Here is a 6550-nt window from a genome sequence, read left to right as displayed (position 1 = left end):
AACTTAGTTTCTCAAACTATCTTATTACTATAGATAAAGCAACTAGGATATGCCCAGGCTGCCTTGATTAGCATTTTTAAAATATCTATGATGGGAGTCCAGTCTTTCCCAGATTGACTTTATTAATATCTTGTTAACAATCTCAACATTTCACTATATATCCTTGTTCCCATCTTTACTTCTCTTCCTCCCCTGAGAGACATCCAAGGTTGTATTTTCTTTTTAAAAGATATACCCATGATGAAGATCTTTGCTAAATTCTTTCCAGGACTAAGACTGCTAAGAGGTAAACTTCTCTGTTTTCCTCATAGAGCCTTCCCTTTAATGGCATCTTTCTCCTACTATAGCTAACTGTGGTTAGTGTGCTACATTTTTCAATGGATTCTCTATGCCGGTCAATGGAATATTCAGGCTTCATGATGTGTTTGTTTAATGGATTCTTCCAAACTCCCTTCCTTTGTCTTTTCCTTGGTAACCCTATTTTCCCAAATCTATTTCATATATGGCACTCTAGTGCCTATTTTGCTTCTTCATTTTGTGTATAACCTTTTCTCTTAAATAAAGTTACATTTTGGTCAAAGACAACAACAACAAAAATCTTTTTTTCATATGAGTCATGTTGGGAAAGAAAAAGCAGAACAAAAGAGAAAAACCACAAGAAAGAAAAAAAGAAAAGAAAAGAAAGCTGAAAAGAGTATGCTTCGGTCTGTATTCAGCATCTATAGTTCTCTCTCTGGATGCAAATGGCATTTTCCAACCAAAGTTTATTGGAATTGCCCTGTATCACTGAATTTCTGGGAAATGCTAAGTCTAACAGTAGATCATCACACAATCATGCTTTTGTTGTGTACAATTCTTTTTGGTCCTACTTACTTCACTCAGCATTGGTTCATGGAAATCTTTCTGGCTTTTCTGAAATCAACCTGTTCAGCAATTCTTAGAGAACAATATTTCATTACCTTCATATACCATAATTTATTCAGTCATTCTCTAATTGATGGGAATTCATTTATTTTCCATTTTTTGCCACTACAAAAGGGTTGATACAAACACTTTTGCATGGGTGGGTCCTTTTCCTTCTTTTATGATCTCTTTGGGATACAGACCTAGTAGAGGCACTGCTGGATCAAAGCATATGCATGGTTTTATAGCTCTTTGGGCATAATTCTAAATTGCTCTCCAGAATGGTTGTCTCAGTTCACAACTCCACCATTAATGTATTAATGTCCCAGTTTTCCCACATCCACTCTAACGTTCATCATCTTTTCTTGTCTTTTTAACTAATCTAATAGGTGTGAAGTGGTATCTCAGATACCACTTGGCATTTCTCTAATCATTAGTAATTTAGAGCATTTATTTCATATGACATAGAATTATTGGTTTAAAGCTACAAGGGACATACCTTAGCCATCATTTAATTTTGTATTCTTATTTTATTGATGGGAGAATTGAGACTTAGAAATGGGAAATTCTTTGTCTATGATCACAGTTAGTAAAGGTCAGAGAGTCTGGATTCAAATCCAGTCTCTTTGCCTCTACATTTACTACTTTTTCCATTATACTACATTTATTCTCCAGGTTTCACCTTAATCAGCTTGAATTAGAAAGGGAAAGAATTAGTTTAAAAATTTTGGGGTGGGTTAGCTTTTATTGCAATTTGTGAAGAAACCTACAAATTTGATAGAAGCAACATGGTGGCAGATATTTGAATATGGATGAATGGGAGAAAGAGAAGTGATATTAACAGACAGGTTCCCTGGGACAAAGAAAGAATTAGGAGTTGTAGAACAAAATTGCAAAAGTGCCATGGTAGTATGATATTTTATAGAAATGTAAACTCTGTGAGGTTGTGTGACTTTATGCATTTTGTCTGTATCCCTAATCCCTAGTATAGTATTTGGTCAAGTACTAAGGTCTAATGATAAACAAACTGATTTTAGAAAGGCCTAGAAAGAGTTATATGAATTGATGCTAAGCAAAACAAGCAGAATCCTTGTACACCATAACAGCAAAATAGTGTGATGATAAACTCTAAAAAGACTTTTTTTTTTTTTTTAGTTGTTCAGTGATCCAAGGTAATTTCAACAAATTTTATTGTAGAAAATATGATCTGCATCCAGAAAAAGAACTATGGTGATTGAGTATAAATCAATACTATATTCACTTTTTTCTTGTTTTTTTTTTTTTTTTTTTTTTTTTTTTTTTGGTCTTGTGATTTTTCCCTTTTGTTCTGTCTTTTTTTTCTCCCAACATGATTCATGAAGAAATGTATATTTTAAAAAAATGTGTATTAAAGTTAATTTACATGTATAACCAGAAAAAGAAAGTTAAATAAAAAAAAAAAAACAGTAAGATCTAATGTATATGTCCATTTATGTATACATACACATATATTTTTGCTTTAATGTTTGCAAAGTACTTTACAAATATTCTCATTGGATCCTCACAGCAACCCTGCAAAATATAGACTATTGTTTTCTCTATTCTAAAAATGAAGAAACAATATGTTAAGATTTATCCAGAGTCCTACAGCTATGACACATCTACTGTAAGGATTTAAAGTCAAGTGTTTCTGATCCAAATTACAATATTCTAGACATCATATACCCATAGTGTTCTAGTCACCTTATCCCTATTTCATTATACAACATCTAAATTCAATAAGCATTTATTGAGTGAATGAATGAATGTGTACATCTGGAACTCTATACCAAAAGCACAAAAACTGATATATTTATGACTTGCTTTAAAGATGATTTAATTCTTCAAAAGTTAAAGGAAGCAACAAAAGGGATGCCATTGTGTACCTAATTCTAATCAACAAAGAGGAAAAGGGTCATCAAATCATAAATGACAAGATCCTTGAAGACAAAGTTCAACTGTCAATACAAAGTTCATAGTAATAAAGGAGAGAGAAACTATAAATTGTTGGACATGTACCCTAGATTTGGAAGAATGGGTTTCAAAAGATTCAGAGTAAGGATAAGTAGGATCCAATGACAGTGTTTTTTTTTTTTTTTTTTTGTTTTGTTTTTTTTGCTTTCTTTCTTTTTTTTCTGAGGCAATTGCGATTAAGAAATTTGCCCAGGATCACACAGCTAAAAAGTGTGAAGTGTCTGAGGCCAGATTTGAACTCAGATCTCCTGACTTCAGGGCTGGTGCTCTACTATACCTACCAGCTGCCCCAATTTAGTATTTTTAATGAGAAGATGCATGAGAAATGTTTTTAGCTATGCTAAAGGCATGAGAGCAATGAAAGATGGAATTGGATCATTGCTTAGGGTAAATGTCTGACAACAGACAATAAATGATTGAATTATGTTATATTTTCTTTTTTTTTTCTGGAAAGGCATATGGGCAAGAAAGAATTAAAATGGTTACTGTGAATTGAAAACGCAATATCAAGAGAAGAGGAAAGCAATTATAGGTAACTAATCTCAATAAGTTCAAGTCATCAGGACTAGAATAATTACATTCTGGAGGACAGAAAATATTGGCAGAAATGATTGCTTAGCTGCTATCAGCAATATTTACAAACCCTTAGATAATGGATTAAATGATACAGAAGGGCAAATGTGGACTCAATTTTATTTTATTTTTTAAAAACTTTTTTATTGAACTAAATCCAAAATGAGAAAAAAAGTCAGAATAGAAAAAGAAAACTAGAAAGGAAAAAAAAATGTCATATGCCCAGCAGAATATTAGGGAGGATTCAAAATGCATAATAAATTTCCATTTCAAGAAAGTATATATAATAATAGAAGAGTTTATTTTCTTGAGTGTCCATCTTTTCTTTGCTTCCTTATAGGTTATTCTTTTGTTATTCATTGTGAACTTTTAATTTTTTTTTTTTTTTTTTTTTACCTTTTCATCCCTCCCTACATCTCTCAAGCAGGCTACAGTTCAGCACATGCGCACACATACACACCCACACTCACACAGGTTTATACAATTATATTTATGATCATATACATGTATGAATATATAAACACATACATGTACACAAATATATGTATATATATATATATATATATATACATACACATACCTATATATGTACCTAGATATTCATACCCACCCACAAACCCATACATATACATACACCTAAATGTGTGCATTTCTCACATATAGATTCAGACGCCTATACATACATATGTATTTACCCACGTAAACATGCATCTAAAACAATATTAATATGAATGACATATAATGTAGATTTTTCTCTTAATTGAATATTTAAGGCTGTTGTCATATAAAATCAATGATTACTAGCCCTATCTTTTTTTCCTAATATATTCTCCTCCTGATGCTTGTTGTTGTTGTGTTATTTGTTGTTTGTTCTTCATTCTTGAACAAGACCATAACATCGGGGAGATAATGCCATGATATACAAGTGCATAATTGGTGTAATGTTTCTGTATGTCTTATTTCCTATCCCTGCTAATTCTTCTACTTTAAGTCTGCTCTTCAACTTGCCTGGATATTATTTAACCTCCTCTCCACCCACGATTCCCTCCCTTATATTCTTTGTCTCCATCCTTTCCTTCTTTCTTTATCCCTTTTCCATAAATCTACATTCTTTGTCCTATTACCATGACTCTATACACTCTTCTATAACACATTTTAACCTATATCTTCCCTCCTTATTACTTTATAGATTTTGGAAAGTGCTGTATCCTTTATGGTATGTACATATACTATTCTCTATTTAACCCATTCCCAATGGGAGTAGGTTTTCAGAATGACTAGCCCTCCTCCTTCTAATGCCTCTATATCATATCTTCCTTTGCATCTCATTTATATAACAATTACTATTTTTACCTTTTTCTAAACAGATTTTTTTTTTTTTTTTTTTTTTTTTTAGCAAACTCTGGCCCAATCTTTCTTTTGAACTACCTGAGTACTTATGTCAATTTAAAATATATGGTATTTCCATATAAAAAACATTAATGATTTGTCAGTGTTGGGTGCCATGAAATGAATCTTTGACATTGATTCTTTATTTTTTTTTTATTGCACATCACTCCTTTATTATAGTGAAAAACAAAAAAGGGGGGGCAGGGTTAGTACAGTTATGGCAAAATTGATGAGTACCCAGGTGATTGGACATGAGGCAAAAGGCAATGGAATACTTAGAACACATTTCAACATGATCTAGGTACATCTCATTGCCCCTGAAGAGCAGGACTATACAATACAGTAGGATGTACTTGGCCACCCCTTAAAAGTCAAGGAACTCTTTGTGATGTGGCTTGAGATCTCTGATGACTACCAAGTGGAACAGTTTAATTTAAAAAGCCAATAATTAATAACCACTCTGAAAGTATAATCTCAACCTCCCATATCCATTTTTTGGGGGATATGGAGGAAACACTCAAATAAGACTTCATGATTGATTTGTTAAATGACCACCTGGGTTATAGGCAGCTTCCTACAACAGCCCCTGAGAGGGCTGCCCTACTGGCAGAACTGGCTCATAGGATTAATTGAAATACTTGTTTCTTTCAACTCCCCACCTTGGTCACTTTTTACTAAGTCCCTATAACCCCTAACAGGTCCTTACTGAGCCAAACCACCCAGGAGGCATTTTGACTAATGTTCTTGAGGGGAAGGGCAGAGAAGAGAAAGAAATTGGTCTGAAATAGGAAGAAATGAGAAAAGGAACCATCAGTCCCCCCACCTGCAGCTATGCATTGTGTTCTCTAAGGCGATGGTCAGTGTGTGGAGTAGGCAGGGGAGAGATGTGGACACAGTGAGGAGGGAAGGACCTGGCTATTGCTGGCTGGTGCTGGTAGCCTACTTTCACTTCTTGGTGTTGCCTTGGGCTGTCACAGCCTCCATGGCTTTGTGAACCGTCTCTTCATCCTCAAGGAACTGCATGGGCTTGATGGGTTTCAGATTCTTATCCAATGCATACACGATGGGAATGTCAGTGGGCAGATTCAGCTCCATGATAGCTTCTTCAGACAGACCCTCAAAATGTTTGACAATACTTCAAAGACTATTGCCATGGGCTGCAATCAGAACACGTTTTCCTTCCTTGATCTGGGGGACTATTTCCTCATTCCAGAAGGGAAGAGCTCAAGAAATGGTGTCTTTCAAGCTCTCACAAGAGGGCAATTGATCCTCAGTGAGATCTGCATCCTTGATGATGTTGCTGTAGAAGGGGTAGTCAGGCTCCACTGGAGGTGGTAGGACATCATAGGACCATCGCCAGATCTTCACCTGAGTCTCGCCGTGCTTGGCAGCTGTCTCTGCTTTATTGAGACCTGTCAGACCTCCATAGTGTTGCTCATTGAAGCGCCAAGTCCTCACTACAGGCAACCACATCTGGTCAATGGCATCTAGTACTGTCCAAAGGATACAGATTGCTCTCTTCTGGACAGAGGTGAAACAGATATCAAATTCATAGCCAGAATCTTGCAGCGCTTGGCCCCTGCCCTTGGCTTCCTTATGACCGGTGGGGCTTAGGTCCACAACTGCTGAAGCAGTTCTCCAGGTTCTAGGCACTCTCTCCATGGTGGATCAGCACCAGCTTGTAGGTGGCCAT

General features: G+C 35.3%; 1 pseudogene; it reads right to left on the bottom strand.

Annotated features, from left to right (window-relative positions):
• Positions 1-5802: 5802 nt before the first annotated feature.
• Positions 5803-6550, bottom strand: LOC141554819 (phosphoglycerate mutase 1-like; annotated as a pseudogene).

Source organism: Sminthopsis crassicaudata, chromosome 1, assembly GCF_048593235.1.
Source record: "Sminthopsis crassicaudata isolate SCR6 chromosome 1, ASM4859323v1, whole genome shotgun sequence".
Taxonomy (NCBI): Eukaryota; Metazoa; Chordata; class Mammalia; order Dasyuromorphia; family Dasyuridae; genus Sminthopsis; species Sminthopsis crassicaudata.
Note: the sequence above shows the minus strand (reverse complement) of the source record. Positions and strands in the feature narration are given on the sequence as shown.